The sequence below is a fragment of the Corvus brachyrhynchos genome, unplaced genomic scaffold (assembly GCF_000691975.1).
Source record: "Corvus brachyrhynchos isolate BGI_N302 unplaced genomic scaffold, ASM69197v1 scaffold200, whole genome shotgun sequence".
NCBI classification, from domain to species: domain Eukaryota; kingdom Metazoa; phylum Chordata; class Aves; order Passeriformes; family Corvidae; genus Corvus; species Corvus brachyrhynchos.
Genome location: NW_008236184.1, coordinates 1,150,271 through 1,177,184, shown reverse-complemented (window position 1 = coordinate 1,177,184; position 26,914 = coordinate 1,150,271). Strand labels below are relative to the sequence as shown.

Here is a 26,914-nt window from a genome sequence, read left to right as displayed (position 1 = left end):
CGTCCCGCGGGCCCCGGCCCGCTGCTCGAGTGCGCGTTTGTTCCCACACAAGCCCCCCCGAAGTGTTGTTTTAAGTAAAAAATAACCGTATTGCCGCTACATATTGGCACAACGCTCTGCACTTAATAGTCGTTGACTTGATCAAGCAGAGCAGCATTTACATTTTAAATCTGTCTGGTGATGGGTTCATGCTTTCTTAGGATTTACTTGGAACGTCTGAAACATGACACCACTGCTGGAGATATTTTCATCTATTCTATGGCATCGGATGTCACTGGACTGTCAGTCTGTGAGATGAAGTTTTGCATTCATGGATATACACACATCCACACTACAAGAGGGATAGCGCATGACTGAACGCACACAGAGAGACGAAAATAATCCAACCTATTAAAAAACCCCATACTTCGCTGAAAATTGCATTAACAAACCCAGTATTTTTTCCAATTCCTGTCTTAGCCACTGGTATAGACTGTCACAAAATATAAAAACACACATGCACAAAAATTGATGCACTACAAGCTGTTTAAGAGGGGACAGAATATACAATTTAATTTAATCAGAAGTATAAGCATTTAAAGAAAATAAGATAAGGGAAAATACATACAAACAGAAGCCAGAGGAACCATCTTAATATTTGAAACAAAGCCCTATATTTAGAAAGCCTTTATGAGATGAGGACACTGGAACAATCTACTATTAAATGGCCCTTAATGGCTAATTCTTACCTATTTCTTTAATGAGTTCTTAATACAGTATGATATTATTTAAATGTGATTTGATCCAGGTGTACTTACCATTTATCAGTCTAGTCATTCAAGCCCCATTAATGCAAAATACTGTTTTAAATTCTTATTTTAAAAAAATTTAAAAATTAAAAATTCCAAGAGCTAATCTGCTGCAATAGTGTAAACGTAGGAGATATCTTTGTCATAAAATTTTTCATCTCTATTTGCTATCCTTACATTAGGCCATGCCTACCAATAGCCCATGTCTAGTGAGATATGGCTCAGAAAATTTACAGTGGTAGTGACCTGGTCCCAGATGGGTTTGTGCTTATGGAGTTTTATCTGCAGCACAAGCTGTAAAGTTGCCATGTACTGAACAGAAACCTTACAGGACATTCTGGACTGAATCAAATCCCACTAACAGTGGTGCTCAGAGCTCTTCAGAGCCTGGAAGATGCTGCTTTTACACATGGGCCAACCGTGGAATTTAGATGCAGCCAGAAAGCTTGGAGCATGCACAAGAGAAAAGAATGATGTCTTAATGTATTGTAATGTGGAGTTAGATCTTTGTAAACATTTTACTCTGACACAGCAAGTAATGTCAGACCCATGGCCTGAAAAATGTCACAGTCCATTAGCACTAGTTGTCTTGTCAGATGTTTAACCTTAAGGTACACAGCATTACATTATTACTGATCTGGATTTGTTTCCAGTCCAGCTGAAATGCAACTGGTAATCTGGAATGACATCTGATGTGCTAAACGGCTTCAATAATAAGCAGATGACACAGATTTTGCATTCTTACAAATGCCTTACAATGGCTGCTTCAAAAAATTATAGAAGATTTGTCATCAGACAATTGTAAGTGAGAAAAGCATACCTAAAATAGCTTATTATTTGTTATCAATTACCCATCTAAAGCCATCTGCTGACTTTTGGATATGTAAGCACATCCATTTGCACTTGGGTTTTCTGTCTCAGATTGACCTCATCATGAAAACTCCATCCAAAATCCATTTCCTTCCCCATTTACCAAACTACTGCAAGTCTCACTGGAGTTCAGACACTGTGTCAGTGACAACACAATGTGCCAGTCAAGTAATACTGAGCTCACTATTACAGTACACTTGACAGGCAATTGCTCTCACTGTTTGTGCAGCAGGGTTTCATTTGACTGATAGGAATGCTTCCCAGTTTCCAGAAGCTTGTCGTCTATCCTGCTTGTTCCTTAAGCTTTTGATAGATACCCATGAAACACTGCAAGACTGCAAACTCTTCACAGGAGTGAGAAACTACACCTCAGGTTACACTCAATTCTTGCCTTGATTTCTGCATCCAAAGACCTCCTGAACATGTCAAATGTATTTATTAATGGTTCAGACTGAGCAGTGGCCTGCAAATAGACCCTGATCACAGCATGTGCTCATCCTTTGAGCCGCTGTGGCACAGCCTAAGCACACCCAAACAGCCAGGAACTGCAAACGTTAGATTGCTGCTTTAGAGATGGGAACAGATCGGGGAACCTTGTCAAGTATTGTTCTGTGTTGTACTCGTATAAAAGGTGTTCAGCTTGTCAGCCTAACCACCAGCCTCCACAACAATTTGAGGGAAACAACTGCCTCTAGAAACCTTTTCAACCCTGCTAGGCAAAACAGAGAAGTGTTAAATTGCTAACAGAGAAAGGGGAAACACCTATGATAGCTATTAGCACTGGTAATGCAAGAGACAGTATTAATTGAGTATTCTAAGCACAGGACAGAAAACATTGAGAAGCTTGCCTCCTTCTCCTCTTTTTAAACCTACTGAGCAAAGTAATGAATTCAGCTTCCAAGATGAACCAACAACTACTCCTAACTACTTGTTCAAGGACAGCCCCAAAGAGAAATAGTTTAAATGCAACTAATTAAACAAAGACGTTTATGTTGTTCTGACTTGGAACATGAGTGGGGAGCATTTCTGCAGACTGTTGGATTATGTTTTGCATTCTTGTCTAAGTGAAGCTGCATGGTTAGGCTTAATTCCAGAAGAATTTTGAGACCTACTTATCACTAAAATTTAAGATTTGAACAGTAAATACAGGACACAACCACCACCCTTCTTCCCTACCTAGCATAGAGGAAAAAAGCATTCTTAAAAGAAGAAAATGTGTCATGTAATCCACCCCCTGTCTGAAGGAGGTTTAGCCACACCGAGTTGTTATGAAGCTGAAGTTGTCAAACCACTCTGAGGTACAGCATTTACCCACTGCTCTATCACTGCTACAAACACAACTGCATGCAAACCTCTTGCAGGGCAAGGGCTGCATGCTGCATTCTCCCATGGAGATGAAAACCTACTTACTGGGAAGGAAATGTGATAGAAAAACACTACAATAAATCATCCAGGGCCTCCACATTTTCAGCTTTAGCAGAGACAGCTCCTTCACTTTTTAAAAATTATCTAGAGCTAGTTTTACACATAGGCTTTCACTTAAAAAAGGGCCTAGACTGGCAGTATAAATTCACATAATCATGCATATTTTTAATTGTTTTTCTGAAGTCTTCATAGGCTTGCAATGAAATCAGTTCTTTAAAATGTTTAGGAAATCTTGTATTGATTCAAATCAGTAGCAGTAATGCTTAGAAATGCTCAAGTACTTTTCAGCACTTCAAACACCTATAGAAAATGTTGAAAATTTCTTTTCAGCACTTAAAGAGCTCCTCTGAGGAGTTAAACTCTGCCCAGAGGTTGTGATAACAGCTGCTGGTAAATGGGGAAAAAGCAGGTGATACTGAAAGCAAAGCCTTTCTCCATTTGCAACGCAATCACATGTCCTACTATCAGGTGGAGCATTCAGCTCCCAGCTCACATTAGGGTTGCAGGTCTAGATATGACTAGAGTTTAAAACATAAAAACAAGTTCCAAGCATCAGAACACTGTGCTTTTGCCTTTTTGGCTTCTTACTCAACAACAGCCATATGTGAAACCACACAGGTGCAGCGATCACAACAGCCTTGTTTACCAAAGACACCCAAAACCAAGTGTAGGAAAACTGCAGCTCTAGATAATCTTTAAAAACACAATTCACAATTCTGTTCACCCTGTTGACAATCAATTTTTAAGTGGCTTCCAACTGATATATGCAACACCCCAAAAAGAAAATGATTGCTCCTTAACACATTTCACCCTCTAGATTTAGTGGTATTTTAGTCTTCATTTATTTCTAGACCTCCAAGTAGCACACTGTCGAAGATGAATCTAACTGAGGTTGTCCTCATTAAGTTGCCTCTTTTTCATCTATTTAAAAATGCTACTATGCTGACCCTGCAATCATTCCATTTTGCTTCAAAGTCCCTTCCTCAGTTCCTGCTGAGGAGCTGTGCTTTTGTGCTGCGTGGGCCTACAGCTATATGTCTTAATCAAGTCATTTTAGAGACTACTCCACAACTCCTAATTAAGTACATTGCTATCCCCAACTGTTGAACTGCTTGATGTGCTTTGCCAAACAGCTGCTGCAGTTCTGCACCTGGTGAAATGAACTATGAGCTGGCAAAATATTTTGGGGTTCATCTGGATGAAAGGTAAATCCAAAGTCATTATTATCAGCTAGGCATGCTGTTGGTAGCAAAAGATTTTAAACATCTAGTCAACTGAATTTTCACCCGGCTGTCTCTCACTTTGAAATCCCTTAAAAGGATATAATATTTTCTGCTTTTCAGAATCTAAGGTAACAGCAGTACACTTTGGAAATAAAGTGATTAGAAAGATGAGATTATCACCAATTAATCATCTGCCACCTGCAGTGGGGCCACGGAAAGATTACAACGTTATGAAGAAATAGATCAAACTGGACTTGGTAGCATCCCCCTTTTGTCTACACCTAAAAGGGGGTATGAAGTGATGGGTATTGGATTACTGACCATGCTGCCACTGCTGAGTCTCTGTTTGACAGAGATTCTCATTTATACAGTTTTGAAGGATCAATCTTCCTACAACATCCTGACAAACAGCAGGAATTGTTTGAAAGCTGTCTGAGCTCTCTTTTTCATGCATAATCTTGCCAGGGTATTTTGGCCTGTGTTGCTTGCCAAAAACTGCAGCTATGTATTGTTCTGTATATCCCTTTTGGTGGGGAAAAGTCAATGGACGGTGCATAAAGCAACTGCTGATTGTCAGCAGCACAAAGACCAAGCAAGATCCTAATTGTCCTCAAAGAAGTAATTATTAGACCCTTCTTTAAGGATCATTGCCGTATAATAATTTTTCGGAATAAACAGGCTCTCCAAAGAACCACCTTTTCCTGTAAATCAACCAAAAAAGAATCATGCTGGTTGTAGTGAAGCATCTTCAGTGTATTTTAGAGTCTTCAAAAGTCCTTTTGCTCCTTATCAGCTTGGTGTAGACTGCTGTAGCACAGAGACAGAGTGGGCGAAGCTGCTCAGTTACCAACTGAGCATCCTGCTGGTGACAGGTGACAGCAGATGCCTGGATGCAGAGGTCCTGTCACCTGGACAGGTGCTGGGGCCTTCTGTAGGCCTGCTGACACTTGACAGAATGTTCTATGTGCTTTGGTCTCTTTCTGAAAAATACCTTATTAGAAAAGTTCTTACTTCCCTGAAAAGCCTTTGGCCTATAGCATTTTTATTGAATTTTATGGGCAACAACTGGGTTTCACAACAGAAGAATTGCAATGCTCACAGGGATGCCCAAGACCAGCCTGGAGCATTTGCTTCCCCCAGCAAATGTATGACTGAGCTGACTACTTGCTTTAGATCATTAGCCAGTTATATACCAGGGATAAGTAACAAGTTTTTTCCATTTTTTTAATCCCCGGACTTCCCTTTCTGCCCTCTTTTGCATCATCAGAGATAGCCAAGGCAGGAGAAATGGTGGTAGTGAACAGAGCATGAGATGAAGCAAGACAGGTTTCCTGCTCAGAATCTTCCTCACAAATGTGTCTGGCCAGATGCAGCACCAGGAAGCAACCCTGGAGTTTTCTGGCCTTTTTCTAATGAATAGTTCAACAATCAAGATGATATGGGCATATCCCAGTGGGTCCTCTGCCAGTCCATGTGCCTAGGGCATTAACAGCGCTTCAGTCTCTTTGTTTCCTCGCTTCTTATGGCAATGTTCTCATCTGTTGAACAAACTGAATGCTTCAACTATGCTTAAGGAAAACCAGAGAAATCTAAGTCTAAAGCCAGCCAAAGTTGTGCCTTCTGCCTATGAACTCTGGAAATTATGTCTAAGTCGAGTTGCCAGAGAACAATTGAAGCAGTCTCACATATGGGATGAGGATGCTCAACACAAGGAATTTGTGTTGCACCCACTTTCAGATTGAGTAAAAATAACCCGAGAGCAGCTGTAAATATGCCAACTTTTAAATTGCTTCAAGTCATGCCCAGCAACAGTCAAACCTCCCTCTTATGCTATATGAGACCAGCAAGCAAATTTTCCCCACTTTTAACAATGTGATTAAGAATGTGAGCATTAGTGGGACAGATAAGCTACGCTGGGCACTCAGAGAACTAATATGGAAAATATTTTTCTTTCATGGAAAGTAGAAGCATCTGTCCAATCAAGCAAACCAAGCAATGATTCTGTGTTATGAAATACTCTTTTTATAACTATTGACATTTCAGTTGGTAGTGCCACATGTCAATAGTGGTTTTATTGCTCACATTTAAAGACCAGCTTTCAGGACAGGATTCATCTAAGTTGACATTGTCTGATCAGCAGCATATTTCCTGCTCCTGTGAGCATATACATTATTTATACAGCTTTGCACTAGAGCGTATTTGTGCTATTGTTAGAAAAAAAAAATAAGATCTGGTATGTTTTCTGTGTCTCAATGCAAAATACAAGCTTAGAATCGCACACGCTTTTCAGGGCAGTTAAAACTCTGTGTTAGGACTCTCTCCAGAATTAAGTCTTCAAGCCACAGTTATATGGGCTTCTAAGCCTATCTGACCCCCTCTTTTCCAGCACAGTGCTTAACAGAGGAAGGGGGGAAAATACTGTGCTATAGCATTTTCTCCAGTTCCTCCTCAGATTAATACTGAGCCCCAGAACAGAAACATTGGCTAGCCCAACATATTCTCTGATCATGTACTAGCAGATCACTGCTAATTTCTCCCATTTCTCACTTCTTCAAACTTTAGAGCCCCTTCAGCAGCCTTCACTCCTGATGTCTTCCTCCACAGCACCATTACATTCTTGAAATTATCAAAGAAAATTCATTACTTCTTATGCCATTAGTAAAAAATAAATGGCAGCTGATTATGGCTTTTAAGGCTTCAACTTTAAAGAAAACATAAACTTTAATGATCTATTTTCAAAAGTCAATACAACCTCAGCTACTGTACATCAAACAAACAAAACACTGCATACCTACTTAGAGTGATAAATAAACGATGATACAGTTCCTGGGCATGAAATCCATACAGATAATTCCTTTGCATAATTCTGATTATTAGACATGATAACATGACACTGTTGAAGGATACTAGACTTTAATAGAAGCAAAATAATAAGATGATTCACTTACAAAGGAAGATAATTATTTGAGAGCACTGTTTTGCTAATAATCACCAAGTTCAGAGAACACCTGCAAAGAACCATCTTCACTTTGAAAAGGGGAGTGCAGTATTCTAAGCTGATGAATTTGATTACAAAGCAGAGCATATAGAGCAGAACACCTATAGAGGATCATCTATTGCTTCATCTATATTGTAATCCGCATTTGTTTTAATTTAACTCATGACAGTATTTTTTAAACCTATTTAGAAAACAAAATGGGAAGGATTTAGAAACCTTCTCATTTTCTGTTTTAGTAATTTGATCTGAGCTACTAGCACTTGCTTGATAAGAATAATTTTTAACTCATAATATAAACCTTACTAGCATACACCCATTTTACAGAAAAGAAAGTGCCAAGCATTTTTCACAAAGGCACATCATTCCTGATTATTTCAATCCCATTTAAAAGATTTTTGACAGGGCTACTGAAAGGCTTGTCAAAGAAGAGGGAAACATTATGACATTCTTTCCCCATATCCCTTTCCAGAGCGTGAAATATGAGGGCCATTTCTAATAGAATCAAGGCTAATTTAAGAGCTGTTAATCTTTACTTTAAGGTTGCTGGAGCTGGTGGGGGGTTACCTCTAGCACAGGGCAGCTGTTCATCAGCACACTTCTCTAGTCAGGTCCTAACACATACCCCTGTTCTTAAAACACAGACTTCCTCACTCCAAAGCCCACGTATTGCAAGCATGTACTCTACAAGCTACAGTTAGCAGATACTTGAATTTCAGTACTGGGTTGTTCGGGTTTTTAAGTGTCCAATAATTCAAAATGCTTTTAATGATTCTATTCCTTTTTAGCTAAAGGACAAAACATTTGGTGTTTTTTAAACTGACTTCTGAAGGTGATTAAAAAAGTCTTTACTGACTTTTTTGGGGTCTGTTTCTACTAAGCAGTAATTTTCTTATTTAAAAGAGTCACTTATCTGGTCTCCAGCAAGAACTACTGAAATTGATCTGCCTTTTTAGTTAAAGTCCAGAGCTTTTACACTTTACATTTGTTCAACAAACTATTGCAAGTACACAATCCACAAGAAGTTGCATGATAACTGCAGGTAAGGTACAGGCCACTCCCACACTTTTGGGATGAACAGCCTAGATCCAGTATGTTGGGGCACTGCTCCCCTAGAGACTCCGTACGAAAGAACCAGGTGTTCTGCAGTATCTGCAACAGGTCAGGAGTTGTCAAGAGAAAATGAGAAGTGTATGAGCTGGGGTATGAAACAGTGAAAAATGAAATACCTGCCGAAGAATAAACAACTCAAGAAAATAATTACTCTAAGAAGGAAGTATATCAATAAAACGTGAAAGTTAAAAAAAGGTGTACAAGATCAAGATATGTTCAGTTTCTTTTATTCACCATAATTACAGCAGCTAGAAGCACCTCTCCAGTTCACTGATCAAAGTGCCAGCCTGCCCACTGCTGAGGAACAGCCAGACGAGGTGTGGAAAGGAGCCCCTGTGCATGTGACTAAATGAATGGATGGCACCGTTTTTTAACAAATTAGAGATGAATGGAAGCTGGATTGCTTCTAACAGAAGAACACTTCAAAAGGAGGTGAAGAAGAACCGAAGTTCAGAGATATTGATGAGATCTGCATCAAAATGCAGAGAGAGGAAGCTTCTGAAGCACTGATGAAGATAGTTAATATGATAGAAAATAAAGAGAAATGGATATCTGATAGGAGGAGAACTACCAATGTGGAATAGATAAGGTATGGCAAAATTGAGAGGACTTACGCTATTGTTACCCAGAAATCATCTTCAGTTTTCTTCACAACCCGCTCCTTAATAATTTTGAAAAATCATAGAGAAGAGGCATATTGTAAAAATCAAAGGATATTCTGATAGAAGGAATTACTTAGGGATTACATTTTCCTGTAGCATGTTTCTGAACAACATGAAACACTAGACAACTCTTTCTGAGCCTCAGTTTTGAGGGAATGAGAAAATACAGTATTCCCTGTGACAGCTTCTTGACTCTCCTCAGTATCTGTGATACATCTGCTGCATTTCCATTCAGTACTGAAGGGAAATAGGGAAAAGTAGCAAATGGGAGCTGGTGCTAACAGAACCTGAAAGCTCTGACTCCAAGTCAAGTGCACTACAGGAGTGATCAGGAATGCTCAGCAATGCCCAGGACAGAAGAGACACAAGCAACAAGTGCAGGCAGCTGCCTTCACAGCTGGGAACATATCGGCGCCTGTGGTGGGTCTGCCGACATCCCACAATATGCTGTAGATCCAATAGCAAGGGTCACCAAACCTTGCTGGCAGGGCCACTCCATTCAGTGAAAGTATTTGATTCCCAAATTTGATTTGGGAATTTTTCTGCAGTACAAGGAGGGAAAAACTGAGGTAATTCCGGATCCTCAATATCTTTGCTCACTTACACAGTCAAGGTCTTGGAGCCCCCTCTGAAATGGAGAGAAATTACACAATGAACTAACCCCTAGAAACTCCTAAAGATCTCTGAGGAGAATGTTAAGAGAAGGGAGGAGTAACCACTCCTGAGGACTCCGTGCCTCATTTTCCTCAGGGGTCCTAGCCACTTTGTTCAGGAGGCAGGATCAGCTGGCACCAGCCTCTGAAGTTTGGGAGCCCATGGACCCTCCCAACCCACAGGAAGCTTTCAGATGTGCATTGACCCCTGACAGGGCAAACACACTATTCAAAAGCCCTGGACATTTTAATTCTTTCTCCCCAGTCTTGTCTTCTTTGCTTCATCTGTATAACTGTTGGTCTTGCCATACATTCAAAGCTACACAGAAGCATTTGTTCCATGTTAGACTTTTCCATGCAGGGCTGGTATGCTGCGAAGAGCAATATGCGCAGTTTCATAAGGGGAAATAAGTGCATTATTTTCGCCTTCACAGACTTTAGCCCTTCCTCTTTAGCTGTCTAGTGATCCCAAACTGAAAACCTGCCAAGGCATTGCACTACAAATGCTTCATTGGTTTTGTCAACCAAATAAGAAAACAAATGTATTCAGGCAATCATTATGTTTAAATTAAGCCTGCAAAACATTTAACAGTATTAGGAAGGAAAAAATACATTGAATTTTTGTATGATGAAATTGAAAGGAAAAAATATATAAAGCCTATTAAAGAAAAAAACAAACAAACAAACAAACCAAAAAACCCCATCAGTTTCCCTGACATGAGAACTAGCTCTCATATCTGCCCCCCAAAATCCATGCAGGACCAGAGGTCTGTACAAAAGAGGAGGCAGTTGAGGTTCACATGGGAATTGCAGCCAGCATGGTAACCACAGGCAAGCCTGCCCTTTTGCTAAGTGAAAACGGTGCTATCTTTGTCAGGAGAAAATCAGAATATGTCTCATACTGCTATACCAAAACCTCAGACCTGATATAACTTTAGAGGTGCATCACCAATACTTTGGGAGCACTGACAATCACACAACCGTATCATTACATATGCTCACAGATATTTCTCCTTCTTCAAAGGCTCAAATACTTGTTTTCAGTACTTGCAGTGCTGATTCAAGTTATTTCCCACCCAGCCACTCAGGAGCTTTGCATTTTTATTTTCTCATTAAAATAAAAGGACAACTTAAGGAAGCACCAGCTTGGCATTAGTTGGTCCTACCAATACTATGGTAGTTTCTTAGTTAGTAATTATTTCATGTGCCGTGATACTGAGTAGGACACAATCATCCAAAATTGTGAAATAATGTTCTGCCACATTTCGTATGCTTGTTGCTGGAGATTGACAGATTACTGATGTAATCCAAAATCCAGCAAAGACATAAGAACAAACTTAAAAGACACTGGTAGCATGAGTAGCAGAATGCCTGTATGGTTCTTGCTCTGCTAAGTGAGGTGAAAAATCTCACTAGAAATAGGCCTAATTGTACTCCCTACTGATGAAGATGAAGTAATCAATAGGCAAGGACTGGCAAAGGCAGCACAAGAACGGCTGGTGTACAGAGGGTTTACAAGAGCGAGGATTAGGATATGGAACACTGCAGTATCTTGGTGCTCACAGTGCTCTTACAAAAACCCAAGCCAAACACAACTAGGTCACATTTGAAAGCAGTATCTTGCTTTTTTAAAGGATATTAGTTTACTTCCAGGTTATTATTTTTTTCCCTTATCACTAGGACCATTCAATATTAGCACGAATATTGTTATTCCTTTTTAGCGATCCTGAGTTTTGCCAAAGGGGATTAGTGGGAGTGCTGTGCTGTGGTTTCCCCACTGGCATTAGGCAGTGCTGCACGTGTGTGCCGCAGGATATGATTCCATACTGTGTGCACAGCATTCCTACATGTGCAGGTCAGCTGCATCCCTCTGAGAGCTGCATTTGCAGCTGGGGTTTCCAGGGAAGTGATGTTTAAGATCACTGCCTGCAAGGCACGGGCAGAAAGGAGGGGCAGGACTGTCACCAACTGCCGGATTTCTTCAGGTCTCTCTCTGAGTTACTGTTTCCAAACTAGAATTGCTGGGTTAGGGGAGTCTTCCTCCATATCTGTGAAACCAATCCTGTGCTGTCAGTGTAATGCTTTGTGCTCAGGTTTGACAGACAGGAATGAAGGGCTCCCTGAATAACTGTGGAGCACCATCTCCCCCTCTCTAATTCTCATAACAAACATGGTGGTGTCTTGACAACACAAAATTAAAAGAGACAACACAGAGAATACAAAAGCTTCCCATCACATCACTCTAGGAAGTTTGGAAAGCACTAATTTTTTGAACAGTAAATACTAACCAATCCTTTCTCCTGGTTTCTGCATGGCTAAATATGGATCCTCATTTGCTGTCTCAGCATATTTTGGTCAAATGTAAGTATGATAAAATAGTTTGAGGATTAAGACTCGAGATCAGAAACTTAGCAGTGGAGCTTATAATGTGTTTCATGAGGTGTCAGATGGCCTGTAATGGAACATTTGGAGTAGAATTCAAACAGATCTGAGGTTGTAAGAGTTATTCAACAGTGAGTTAATGAGAGCACTCCTTTATAAAATGAAGAACTACAGAGTACTTTTATTGAACCATACATTTTTTGAAAAGCATTTACTATGGAAACCAAGTTCTATGAAAAGATCCAGAATATGAGGGAAACCACAGGTATGGCATCTGAACCAGCTTTCTGACCAGAGAAAAAAGTATTTTAAAGCCTGGTGGTAGGGGGTGATTGGATAGGAAGATAAAAAATCCCTGTTCAACAAAAGCAATGTTGAAGCTTGCAGTTTTTAGTGATAAAGAGCAAGCTGTTGCACTCCTCCTCTATATGCATTTCCCTTGCTTGAGAATATTTCATTATAGAGGGTTTTTAAAAAGACTGAGCCGTTTAGAGTGGTTTTTTCACTCATCATAGGCAATTGTAAGCCCTCCTGGTCATTTGCCTAGCTGACCTCCCTATAGAGAAGCGCTGGAAACAACGTTACAGAGACTAAAAGAAATCAGCTCCACCAGGAATAGCTGGATGAGCCAGTGGAGGCACAAAGTAGAAACTGCTGTGAAGTGGTACAGACCTGGTGCAGGCTCAGGAAATGGTCACAAAGCAAGAGCCTTTCACCTCTGGGAACCCAAAACTTACAGATTAAACTTAATAATTAATAAAACCCATCAGAACATGGATAAATGGGCTCTCACTGAGTAAGCACTCTACTTCTCAGCTAACAACACTGTTTATACACCTGAAACATGGTTTCATGTGCACACCTGGAAGGTGATCATTTCCTTTATTCCCTGCAAAAACAGCTTCACGCAAAAGGCTTAGTAGTTACAAGGTCACCAAGGTGCACTACCCATAAGTACAGTGTCAAAATATGCATTTTATGAAGAAGGAGGAGGGGAAACAAAGTCCACTTAAGAAAAACAATCTACTGGGTTTGTACATCAGATCTAGATGGAAAGCAAAAGAAAATCTATGCTGCTTTGCAGCTTCTTTTAAACCAGGTGAACTGAAAATGTGCGGAGCTACACATTTCAATATAATATGCCCACACCCAAAGGGTGCACAAGGAGTGGAGAGGAACAGGACTACATGTTCCTTTTTCAAATTGCACCTATTATCTAATATACCAGTAGAAACATTTCCCACAACAATGATATGCATACGCCTCAAATCCTGTTTATTTGGCAACCTTGATGTATACTTCATTAAAGCATTGCCTGGCACATCACCCTGCTAGCTTATTGCAATGATTTAGGCAAAAAACCCAGACCTCATTGTAAGCATAGCAAAAACCAAGCGTGGACTGTCATTTTCCAGATGAATTTACATAGCTTTAGAACCACAGACTGTTTACATGGATGACACAGACTAAAAGTGTTTGTCCTGCATCACAATACTCTTAAGTGAAGACAGCTGGATTCTATTCTATCAAGCACATCACTCAATGGAGCTGCCAACTAAATTCAAATGAAGAAAGCAGTTATCATTGAAAAAAGTCAAAGAAAAGGCAGAACTGGATGAAACTAGATCACAGACTGTGTTTAAAAAGTTTAAAAAAATATCCAGAACTGCTTGTAAATTGAGTGAATTAGATGTGAAAGAAAAACAAAACTGTTGCGCTTGGAGTTGGCAAAGAGAATAATGGCTCCATCAGTAACATCAGTAATTCTTTTCTACCTTCTCTAGGCTGGGAGGAAGCAAATGGTACCTTCTGGGTGCTGTGTTGTTCCTGGTGTTTCTGCAGACCAGGCCTGCAAGCCTTCCATGGAATTCAGAAAACACTTCCTCTTGCAAATGATTTGCAGAAGACTTCATTGTGCACTCGGAAACATTTATTTCAGATTACATCCAAAACGAGCTGCAGCACAGCCCTACAACTTTGGGTGTTCTGTTCTTCACCTCAATATCCTGCACAAGGGCTCTCAAACACCTTTGGCAAGTGGCACTGACAATGATGTGCTGGTTTCACTCCTCTAGCAGAGAACTGTCCCAAACACCTAAGACAAACTATTTTGAGAAGAGCCATGCTGTGGGAGCAGTTAAAGAATTATGTAAAAAAATCACTCCATTCAGCTTGCAGCTTAAGCAGGGAGTGAAACAGAAAATATATTTCAACACACAAAAAAAGCTGGTAGGGACCTTCATATATTTATCTCCTGTGGCTTCTCTTTGGGTCAGAAATGACCACAGTGCCAAATGCATAGCACATCAGTGATTACCCAGTCCTATTTATAATTCCCATATGCCAAACAACTATGACAGAAGGCTCACCATAAACTCCCTCATTTTCCATTTATAAATAATACACAGTTTGCTGAAAGGATTCCACAAATAGTAGCACTGCACATCTGCAGTAACATAGGAAACTTAGCAAATGTGCATTATTGGCAAGTTTTTAAAATACTTATAGGCAAGTTTGTGGTTTGTCTATGGCTGCATTTAGTGCAGCTCACATGATCCAATCTGTGCATATTTACTGGTTGTAATGTTACTATATTTACATTACTAGTGTATCCAAATATATTTTTGGGAGGGTAAAAAACGGAGGGAGTGGTGACTGAGTCAGGATCCCACATATTAGATTTCCATTTGGAATAGGTTTCCCAAGGCATCTAATTTCATTTGCAGCATTGTATGTCTGGGACTTCTCAACATCTAATTGATGGAAAATATTATGTCTGTGTTTTTATCCAATTCCTAAAAGGCATTCCCTTTATATGGTTATAAGTACTTTAGTTGGGTATGCCAGCAGACTTTTGGTGTTGCCATACCAAAGCAAGCATGCTGGATTTTCCATAATGGGCATAAATTCCTGCAGCTGCTGGGTCTTGGCTTTTTTAACTATCGACAGCATATCCAGCAATATACCCTTAAGAGTCAAAAAGTATTTGGGACATCAAGTATTTGAAATTGATTTCCTAAAGATCTGTATGGATCAAAAGAAATTCTTGAGTTAAGATTGAGTCCTGCAGGAATGAGGGAGAAAAAAACCAAAATATAAGGAAATCTCTTATTGTGTCAAAGTTGGCAATAAGGAATGAGAAATATCTACAGAGAAGCCTCATTTGGTAACACCGAGTCCCTGTGTTGGAGAGGTATGTCAGAAAGAAGCATTTTGCTAGGGGAAGTAGAGGTATTTTTAATTGAAATTTACAAGGATCACATTCGCTCCTGATTTATCTCCTTCCAAATCAGAGTTTAGAGTAGGAATTACTTTGTCTCTGAACCATCAGACTGGAATCTGATTCTGCAGGAATACGATCAGAAGCCCAGGGATGGACAACTGCTTCATTATCATCTTCTTTCCAACTTAGACCAGCAGATAGGACCTAAGGGGGATAAATTACTGTGCAGAACTAGACTACAGCTGACATTACTCTGCTTTACGAAATGAAACACTTTGTTTGGACCTGGACCACAAAAAGGATCACTGAGAAAAACTGTTAATGAATTTAAAGGAAGTAGAAAACCAATGTCAATAGAAGATGTGACCGGAAAAAGAAATTAACAGGTCCACAGCAGCAGTTTCAATTGCAATTACCAAACCATCTCTTTGGGGTTTACTTTGCTCCAGCCCACTGGCAGGGCCAGCACAGGGCTCAGAAGGAGCTGTGACTTTTAGCTCCTCAGCAGGCTATTCAGCAGCTCAGTGATCCATCCAGACCTGCTGCTCTGATCAAGGCCCACCCATGCTACAGCAGATGAAAGAACACTCCAGCCAAGGTGTTCCAACTGCTGTTCAAATTCTGAGTGGCAACAAACAGCTTACTCATAAATTACAGATCCAAAACCCAACAAACTTTTTGCATAAGTGGGAAATAAATTACATACGTGATTACTGATAACAAAATTAGCAATTCTGGCTTTTTATTCACTTTGCTTCAGGAATGTCCAATTCAAAAGCTGAGACTGTCAGAAGCTTGTGCCTAACATTAAAATAAATATGGTTTATAGACATTGTTTGTAAGCTAACAATTCAGACATGCTTATTTTTAAGCTAAGGACAGTATTGATCACATTAAGACAAAGGTATAAGATCCTTCCATCACTACAAATAACTCCTATTGACTGAGTGTATAATGGCAGGACAGTTTTTCCCTATTTTCAGTATTTATGGCATTGAAAGCTCTGAAGAATTACTGCTCAGGGAATGTCAGGATTTATTAACAAACCAAGAGTCCAAAAATCAGTATTCCAGGAAAAAAGAACTATATGAAACTGCCATCTCCCACTTGCTGTACAATATAGACAAAATTCAATTAAACCCATGTAAACAAAGTTTCAGACACAAGAACAAAACCAATGATGCTTTTGCCCAAAAAGAACAGCTCCTTTGGGAAAAGATGAAATCAATATACTTAACCTTTACATTCCAGAGGACTGCCAAATCATCTCACTTTGGCAAGGATTCTCATGTAAACAGTCACCAATTAAATTAAAAATCTGTGAGAAAAATCTAGTTTCATTCCTTCTGGGAATGACTTTTGTGGATATAAATCAAACACCAGTGAAGGATAAGAACACAGTAACAATTCCTATAAATCCAAGGCTTATAGCCTCCAACCAGCTGAGTCCATGCAGACCCTAAAAGCCAGTATCATGTAGGAATATTCAAGCAAGCTCCAAACATGCTTATCCACGGAATACAAATAGCACCTCTAGCTCACTTATCAGCAAGGTTTCAGCTGGAACATGAAGAAAACAGTCAAAGATGCTGTGACACACTGAGTTGGAGAACCCTGGATAATACACTCCACAGGAGACCAGGCTTACTGTAAGGAGGCCTTTAATAGCTGATCAAGTGCTGACTGCACCTGGATTTTCACCAAGTGGTTCTGTGCCCTGCAACATGGAATCTGGCAATGCTGACTGCTGGTGGAGATGAAACAAAGGTTCTAAAGTTTATCTTAAAATATATCAGCTGAGAGCATGGGAAGGAAGGGGGGTTACAGTTCAAAACAGGAGAGAAGGTTTTCCCCATTCAGGGAGTTCTTGAGGCACAGCTCTTGATTTGGCTCCCTATCACCATGGGACAAGGTCTGAGAGACCATAAGTCAGAAGAGCACCAGGAGAGCACCAGGAGAAATGCATGCTTCTCCAAGATCCTTGGAGAGATAAAGTTAACTCCTATTCCAAAGGATGCTATGCAAAAAAAAAAAAAAGCTTCTAGTTTGGGGTGAACAGGGCCATGAGCACTCTGGAGTGCAGCCTTTGACGGGTTCACTGTTTTGAGGGTGTGGGTGTGACACCATTTCTCCACATTTCTCCGGACTATTACAGAAGAGATAACACTTGCATTCAGTTTTTCCCCTTCAAACATGCTCTGAATGGAACATACGAGTGTTTCCTCATCAGCCCATCACATGTGGTGAGCTCTTGGCACACACAACCAGCCTGTTTTCTCAAGAAAAACATACACACACCTATGCAAATACAGCCCATGGCAGATTTCTTCAATTATCATGTCTCAGTCTCTCACTGCAAACCCTCAAGAAATCCCAATTTATACTGGCACTGTTGCTTTGCTACCTCCATTTTGTAGCTAGTGGACATGAGACAACTGGAATTAGATATGCCCTTGCCCAAGTCAGAGGAAAGTTTATGGCCAACTATGTTCTCATTAGCTTTCTGGCAGAGATTCTGGAACTATTGCTGGCCTGTACGTGCCTGTATTAGCAAATGGTGTGCATAATGTTCCTACCACATATCTAGCTGGAAGCTGTTCTGGCTATGGTTTCTGCCATTTTGAGTATTAAACATGCCTTTGACAGGTTTAGGTGAAATTTCAAAAACAGTCACAGGAAGACACACTCTGATGAATTCTACTTCAACTAATTTTGGTTCCAGTTCAAACAGGACATTATAAAAAGTCAAGTCGTGTTTGGAATATCAGAAACCACATTACTAAACTAAATGGTGCAATTTCAAAGCAATTAATACTTTGGTTAACAAGTCGGAGACCTTCAGACCCCATTTCCTTTCTGTGCATGTCAGTCAGGTTAACAAAACACAGAGCAGAAAGAACGACTTGCCTGGCTTGGTGTTCATCTTCAATATTCTTGTCACCGAGTCATTTACCTCTGCTGCTGACTTCACAGAACACCAGTCTCATCATGAGCTAGTGCTGGCTTAAAAACACAGATGCACTGCAACTCAAACCTCAGCTCTGGAGAGGCTGTCAGACACAGGAAATACTTATCTGTATTATACATTGATCCTCTTCAGCTGGACACCAGCGTTACCTTCCTCTGTGTGTGTATGGGCCATTAAACTCCATTGGAGAGATTCATATTCCTGAGATACACAGTAAACCTTGGCTAAAGTGCAGCTGTGCAGTACAGATGGCAAGACCTGCAGTGCTAAGGCCAGGATGGTTGCTTTTTCTCTCAGCACTAACATCATAAACTGATGTATCAAGAATCAATCCTGTCTTCTCCTCCAAAAGCTGGATTTGGCACAGCTTCGTTAAGGAAGAAAGGAACAAGTCTTGCAGAGAGATAATAAAACCAGGCACTGCAAAGCAGTGGTTATTCTGCCTCCAGAATTAGCCTCTTTTGGGAAGGTGCAGGATAGCACATAAGAAAGTAAATATGTTTAGGATAGGTCTGAGAGTGAGAGGAACAGGGTCCTCTTCTGCCTGAATCTCTGCTGAGGAAACCTTTCTCTCCTTTGTAAGCACCTTCCTCTTGTCACTTAACAAGTAGAAAGACTGACTGAGGAAGAGCAGTAACAATGCAGGAGCTATCTGAAGAGGAGGCAAGGGCGGTATTTAGACAAACCACAAGTTCTCATGTTCATTATCTTCTCACCAAATGAAGTCTTTTTACCCACCTGTGCATTGTTCTCACCCAGTTGCCCTACTTCTGTTTATTATGTAGCATTCATTAACTGGTCCTAGGGATAGCAATTGAGAGTGAGTAATTATCTCCCTAGCACAAAGAATAAGGGTCAGATTCTTAAAGGTGACTGCTGGAGGTTTAAAAAAAAATAGAAATGAAAAAACAATCAGGCCTATTTTGTCCCTTGGTGGTGCATAAAGACAGCCTGGATTTAAAGAAAGAGATATATTTTATTCTTAGTCTAAAAATTTTGCACTACCAAAGCTGATTTTGATGAGACACTCGCAGATTTCAGAGGCTCTATACTGTCACTTCTCCTTTCCACCTAGATATGTATGACCACTCTGTGTGCTCTTTATTCAGGGTCAATTCAGGTAGCAGTGGTAAATCAGTTTTCACATCTGTCTCACTAAAACTTTAGCACACGTTCTCACACCTCCAGGTATTGTGATTTAAAGCAGCAGCACACCTGTGGGAGCACAGAGTTTACCAGAGACTGAAGGGCAGAGCTAAGGTCACTCAAGGATTATTCATAGGGCTGGAACATACCAAGCTTGTGCTGTTGTGAGGTGGCTGCTGTTGTTACCTATGTTAGTTGTTCCTTATTGTAATACAAACTTTCCTAGCTGGAAATACTGCCATTGTTATACTCAATTTAGTGTTCCTCAAGTAGCCTCTTCATTAGTAATCACAGAATGCCACCAGTTGCAGTGGTGAATTACAATGGCCCACTGTAGCCTACCAGGGGTAATCTTAATCCAGAAAGTCTTGGACAATGTCACAAAGCTCTCCTTTGCAGCAGTGAATGTTTCAGATACTTGATTTTTTCCTTCATCACAAACCATAGTCTTCTCTCAAGACTCCTTCCTAAATACCAGAGTGCTTCTTTTGGCAGAGCCTGGCCTTCTGCATAGAAAATATTTTTCTTAATAATAAATATGACTGTGTTCTTCTATATAAACAATAATGTAAAAGGCTTTCTATTAAGTAATGAAGGGAAGAGAGGCTTTCCAAACTATTTTTTTATGTTTCATGAAGCAGCAGTAAGGACAAGCCTGGATTTTGTGACAGGAGGATGGACAGAGGGGAAAGGATCACATTTGTGAAGTATCTGATTAAGTTCTGTAGTAAGGGGGAGAGAAACAAATTTGCAAAGTGTGAGCAATACAGTAGAAAACATTTTCTGACTGGAAATTGTAAGCATTAAGACAAAAAGAATGTTAAGCAGCATCAATCAACATTACTTGTTCCCTCTGAAAGCAGTCTGAATTGAAAGTCTATCTAAAAGCAGTACATTTCTTACAGCCTGGATATCTACACAACAAAAAGTTGCTAATAGAAAGCAAAGCGGTTAAACTGAAGTGTCAGCAGGGGCTACTTTGTCCCACACAAATTTCAATTAGCTGACAGTGACTAAAGTTTCTCTATTTGCAGATGTTGCCAGCAGCTAAAAAGAAAAATAAGGAGCATACTTGGGAAACAAGTAGGACCCAGAGGGTCTGTGAAACAATTGGAAAGTTGCCTCTTAGGGAAGGGATACCCGGCATAAAGGACCCTCACAGGACAGGGGAACACACAGCTGAAACCGGGGTTACTGGGACCACTAAGCAGCACCGTTCCAGGAGTTTGAAGAAAGACGAAAAGTGCTCCCAGCAGCAGCTGAGAGGGCTCTCTTGGGCTGTCACTTGCCTGTGTAGGAGGAAAAGCTCCTGTGCCCCTCGGACAGACGGCACTTGAGCAGCAGCTGCGGGTTTGCTCCGAGGCCAGGGATCAGTGCTCGCCTTCAGACCAGCAGCACAGCAGGAACACAGCCCTCTGCTTCTGCTGGGAGGACAGCTCCTGAGGCAGCTCAAAAACCTGCCCCGAAACTACAACAGAAAAACCCCAAGCAGTCGGAATTGCTGACCAGGGCCATCGAGCTGATTTTGCCGAAAGGGTGCGGGGCACATTCCCACAACACCACAACTGGGAGCTGGGAAAGGATTTCCATCCCTTCACTTTCTGTGTCTTGGTTCTCCTTCTAGGGATGAGAGTGCTTCTCTGCCTTGCTCAAATTCTGAGCTACCAAAAACTGTGCAGTGCTTGCCGCTGACAGTAATGAGGGCAACCCTCGATATGATGACACAGATGGACAGCCTCTGCTCAAAATTTGACATTTGTCATTTTTCACACAACTTGTGCAACCAACACACTCCCAAAGGACAGGCTGATCCTTACTGGCAGATATGACCCCCTTGAGACACTGATTCCTAAACTTTTTTTTTTCCCTTCATACTTGTAAAAGCTCATCATCAGTTAGCTTAGCTACAAATAAGAGCAGCCAAGCTTATGCCAAGACTCATCAAGTTACTGCAAAATACCTTTTCATTTATACTTAATTTGACTACTTTTCTTTTTTTTCCCCTGGCAGTCACTATTGAGTCCTATAAATTAATCCTTGGAACTGTTAATGTGAAGTATGAGTAAGAAAGTAAATTTAAACACTAACTGGATCCTACATGAACCTCTTCACAGTAAGTACTCAACTAAGCTATGGCTCCTGTATTGGAACCCCACCAAATCAGTCCTGAAATGGGCCAAACACCATGTGCTAATCAGGAATGAAATAAAATATTAATGAAAATTTCAGAGCACTGTGTAATATCTTGGCAACAACTTTTAATTATTAGTGCCCCAGAGATTCACTCTGTCTTGAGTATTTTTCCATTTGCTTATAATGGCTTTTTTTTTTTTAAGATTGTATTTTGAAAGTACAACCTTGGAATCAGCAATCATCCAGTAAAGAGCTGAAAAGTACACAAGGTGGTCCCAGGCTCTAGCTCTTCTGTAATGCCTCTGCTTTTCACCCCTATACTTTTATAGAAATCCTTTTGCTAATGGATGAAAAACAATTCCATAGTATGTATGCCAGTACAGATAAGTAATTATGAGAAGTAGACACACTAATCCTCCTTCTCAGAGCAAAAACAGGTTTTATGTAGCATGGGTTTCATCAAAGTGTTTTTCAGGGGAAAAAAATTTCTGTCTAGGCTCACTGTGGAAATGCCACTAGTTTCCAAGTAGAACTACAGATTTGCACTGCCATCCAGAAAGACTTCCAGAGATCTGAGCTGACAACTCCAAGCTCAGAGGAGTGGTTCATAATGCTTATTAGTAAGCAAATGAGACTGTGTTTAGGAAGCGAAGCCGAGATTCCTTTCCCCAGAAATAAATACATTTGCAGCAGGTAATTGTTAACGTCATTCAAGTGCTTCTGGAATCACTAATGCTCTACAGCCAAAACTACCCCATTGCCCAAGCGTTACTCAGCCTGCCAGCTGGGGAGCAGGGGAAGGTACAGGACTGGGGCCTAGGAAAACATTGCAAAAAACAGTACTAACAGTAAGAGTAACGTAAATATACCCTTCACGGGAACTTGGCTATGTGTCAATACCAAAGCACAGATGGAAACTGATCTGTAATCACTGGCAGAGGCCTACAAAGGAATTTTTTTGTGGCTGACATTTTTAATTAAAACCTTTGTAATTATAACAATAGGATTTTGCAATGTGGCTGTTTACCTAAATGCTTTAAACTTCATTTACCACCTCCCCCTTCAACTGCCAAATTATAGTGAAATACAAAGGAATTAGAATTTGTTTTTTTCCTGAGGATTACATGGTAGCTGGCTAAGAGAGATTCACAAACACTGTCCTAAGGAGTTAAAAAGCTCAAGAATGTAATGGTTAAAATTCTCCAAGATGAAAAATATTACTACTTCTGGTGCGCTTGAGTCTGGAAGGATGGCCTTCTGTTCAGGGGACAATAGGAGTATTCCCTGGCTTACAGCCAGCTCATAATTCACAGAGGGGCATTATCAGCCAAAGTTAATTTTTTTTTTTTGATTAATCATCTGCCAGAGCTTGAGAGTTTGTGGCTAATTGTTCCATTCTTGACTGCAGAATGAATTAGAGAACAATGTGCAGTCCAAACCCAGGAAGGGAAAACATAAAGCAAACCCCTGAGCACATAATGAATAGTTCAGATGAGTTGGGCAGTTTGCTCCTCTGTTCATAAAGATGTGGTGAAAATCCACTGCTCCAAGGAACAGCACGCACAAGTGATAGATGTTAAATCCTACACCGTGTGCTCACAGGTGACTGGACTCATGTTGGACTGCCTGGTTTATGGAATAATAGGTTTAAGCAAGGAAGAAAGGCGAGCAGGATTACATTAGAAGGTTAACTCAGATTTAAGAAGTAACTGACTGAGGCAGCAGGTGTCCAAGGAATGATGAATGGGCAGCAACATAAAACAGACACCTTTCATTATAGGTGGATGAAAAATACTGTTTAAAAGGATATTACAGAGCAGTTCATGTGGCTATCTCTCTATGCTGGCAATGTAAATTAAAGGTCTCTCAGTACCAGCTTGTGTAAGTGAAAGACCGAAAAACAAAATTCTCAGTTGCACCAACCACCATTGTTAGTGCCTTCCCAGCCAAATCATCACATTTCCAGTGTAAGGGCTTTTTAAATTTTTAAATTATTTTAAATGTATTCTTCTGAAACAAAAAAGAAATGTAACATTAAAAATGAAAATGTAAAAAAAGAAAAACACATTAACACATGAGCCATAATACAGTCATTGTCCACGACTTCTCTCATTCACATCAATAACAGTATGTCTGCAAAAAAGCATGGAAAAAGATGAAAGACAGATAAATATATTGGAATTCTGAGGAAAAAAAAAAAGAAGATGCATTCTTTGCTTGGGCTTCCTGTTTCTACTCAAAATGAAGACCTAAAATAAAAGGACAGCCTTTTCACTGCCAACAAATAGAACTAATAAAGTAATGACCAGAAAGGACAGCAATGTTTAGATTAAACTTTCAAAAGAAACAACAAAGGTATGATGACCTAAACATAAATAAATACTCCCTAATACTATTAGATGCTTTTGGGGTGAAGTAACAAAGTTGACTGACATTAGAGAATGAACGCAGAACAGAAACAGTGACTCAGAGGAAAACACATCCCCCCAGAATCTGAGGAGATTCTGGAGCTCCATTCCTATGTAACACTATAAAAAAGGATGGGTAGGAACACATGGTTTTTAGCTCGCCATAGGCATGCAAATGGATGGAGGCACCAGAGATTGCTGAGCAGTTCAAAGGACCAAAAAGTCAATGTGAGGAACTACTGACACACTTATGCAGAACCTGGCAGCAAATGACAATCCATATATTCAAATATGAAAGAAAATGTGAACTTGTAGGAGCTAATTATTGCAGTCTTTTTTTACAAGTTACTCAGCCAAGCAACACATTGTCAGCACTGTACAAATCACACCAAGTTAGTATTTACTAGGGCTAATTTTGAGTGAGTAAGCCAAGGCAGCAAAAGCTTTACCGCAGTACATTACACTGCCAAAAACATTCCTGAATCAGAGGCTGTCTGTGCATAGACAATGACAAGAAAAAGGTCGCACGTGTACACCTGCAAAAGAATTGGGTTCTGTGTGGAAAGCCATTCTCTATGGAGCACCTCCTTGTTTTCCTCTTTTCTCTGTATATCTCCATTGCTTTTAGCACTGGAAGCAATAAATTCCAAAATGAGCGATGTAGCTTTTGGGCCCGAATCCATAGAACAACAATAGAAATGAACATTAAAAGTTGCATTTCACTGATCATTTTTATGATGTGCAGGGGACACAAAACAGCCTTTCTCCCTTTTACCCTACTAAATGTTTTCTCTGTATGTGGTAATTTATATAATAATAATAATGACTACAACTACTGATATTGAATTCCAGCACTTCCTTAAATAGCGGAATGAACTACAGGTTCTTATACTGGATATGCTACACCATGGAAACAGAAATAAAAAACCCAGAAGATCAATCTGACTTTCCTTTACAAACTGAAGAACAATATAAAGAGCCTTCTCCAACCACCAGCCAATTCCGAACAGAGGCATTGCTAAAAGTATATGATTAACCTTCAGCAGCCATTTTACAGGGTAAGGAGTGAACACCTCATCCTTTCCCAAAGCTCTTCACTTGACAATGCATCTGTGCACACGGGTGGCCTCTGGAGCAGCAGAAGAGTCCTCTGTTCCCACAGTGTCACTGAGACGGGCAACAGCCATGGGGACCATTCCAAGAGAACATAAAGGAGACTTGCCAAAGGCAGTTTAGCAGAGCTGGTACAGCAAACACCACTTTGGCTAGGACATTTTCAGTCCCATACAGAAATTGCCCTTGCATCTTTTGAGTGTGTCTCCCAGAGCATTCCCGTTCAGATCAGGAGGGTGCTTTGCAGAAGTTGTCCCCATCACTTCCCTGTGCTTTGGTTTGCATCAGAGTGGCCCGAGAGCATGTGAACATGGTCCCTTTCTGAGGAAATTGGACTGGAAGATGCCCTCCCAGACAATATGGAATTCACTGCAAGAAGCTTCCTGCTACCACACCTGATCGACTCCAAAGTCAACAAACAGACCAACCACAGCGTGGATGTCAGATCCTCTGGGGCAAGTGCTGCGCAGTGTTAGATCCATTCTCTTTCATTTGCATGACTCGGCAAAGCAGACATGGCTTTAGTGTTCTGGAGTCTTTACACTCAGTCTACACCAAGTTCAGACACAAATAAGTTGTAAACATGTACAGAGAAGTTTGCACACAGTGTAGCAACATTAATAAAAACAGATACTGACACATCTCCAGTAAATCTCCCTCTGGCTTGTGGATAAGGCTAAGAACTTATAATTTCCTTTAGTAACACTGCTAATATAAGAGATAAAACAGAGAGAAAAGCTATTCTGGGGAAAAATCAGAAAATTATTCTGCTACTATATGGAGAAAAAAATCACAGTACAAATACAGCGTCTAGGCAGTACAAAGTTTATGACATCATGGCTCAGCAGCATTCAAATAGTTTCATCCTTCCTTTAAAATTAAATGACAGCTTCATACCAACAGACCTGATATATTCTGATACATGGTACAAGATCTATGACGCTTACACACATAGGTCAACATTGCAAAAAAAAATACTGGCAATTGCAGCAGAATATAGCCAGGCTCACATATATCCACTGTGTCCATCAGCAAGGTGAAATGAAAAATGGCTGTTATGCAAATCTCCGTAAACATTCGCTGCCTCTTTCAGATAATCAAACACCCTTTTCAGTCACTGAAATTGCAAAGTGATAAATTCCCTGTCTGCTTTGTGTTTGTGTGTAACAATAAATAACCAGCACGTGCCCCCGGGGCGGGATTTCACGAGTCATTGAGCTTGTCACCAGGTGGGTGTCTGTCATTAGCCACAGGCAGAGCTGCTGGGAGACACATGCAAGGACAGCTCTGAGGGAGTCACAGGTGATCGATGCTCATGGCACAGTCAGGTTCTGCAGTCTGAGCTCTGAAGGGAAGAACCAGCACCTCACAAATCTCACCCTGATCTCAGCCATGAAGGGCTGACCAAGAACAGGGCCTTCTCACAGCTCCCGGTGAGACTCCACACAGGTGCAAGTGTGGACAGATAACCCCTGAGAGAGTTTGAAAGATGAGCAGCTGTTAGACAAACTGAGTAAGGAACTTCGAGCATCTTTACTACTTTAGTCAATTTCCAACAATGAGGAATTGTCTTTGGTTTTGGTGCACAGAACAGACAACCATGGAACAGAGTCAAAAGAATACTGGAAGATGTTTCCTGTGTGATGTGAAAAACTGGATTTAAATCCCATCCATTAGAGTGCAAAACAAACCATTTAGCTAATTCCATTGTGAAATTTAAAATTCATGGTAAAGAAATATATTAAAGGCTTTTTCACAATCACAAGAAGATGAAATATAGTTAAAACATGCATGTGAAATGTGTACATTTTC

At 40.4% G+C, this 26,914-nt stretch overlaps 1 protein-coding gene across 1 annotated transcript in view; it reads right to left on the bottom strand.

Moving 5' to 3' along the window:
• RORA (RAR related orphan receptor A) overlaps positions 1-26,914 on the bottom strand; it is a 114,292-nt gene that overhangs the window by 72,868 nt on the left and 14,510 nt on the right. The window lies entirely within an intron of this gene.